Here is a 242-nt window from a genome sequence, read left to right on the forward strand (position 1 = left end):
TCGCGGTTCCAGACACACGGGAGACATCGTTTCCTTTCTCCCTTACTTTCTCTCCTCTCCCTCTCCTCTTCCCCTTCCTTCCCTCGCGTTCTCCTCTGCTCTTCTCTCCTCTAACTCCTTACCCTTTTCTTGATTCTTTCTACCTCCCTCTCCTCTCACTCTTTCTCTCTCCTCCTTCCCCCTTCTCTCCCAATCTACCCCTCCTCTCCCTTTCCCCATACTCTCTATCCAATTTTTTTTCT

The sequence above is a fragment of the Penaeus monodon genome, chromosome 29 (assembly GCF_015228065.2).
Source record: "Penaeus monodon isolate SGIC_2016 chromosome 29, NSTDA_Pmon_1, whole genome shotgun sequence".
Classification (NCBI taxonomy): Eukaryota; Metazoa; Arthropoda; class Malacostraca; order Decapoda; family Penaeidae; genus Penaeus; species Penaeus monodon.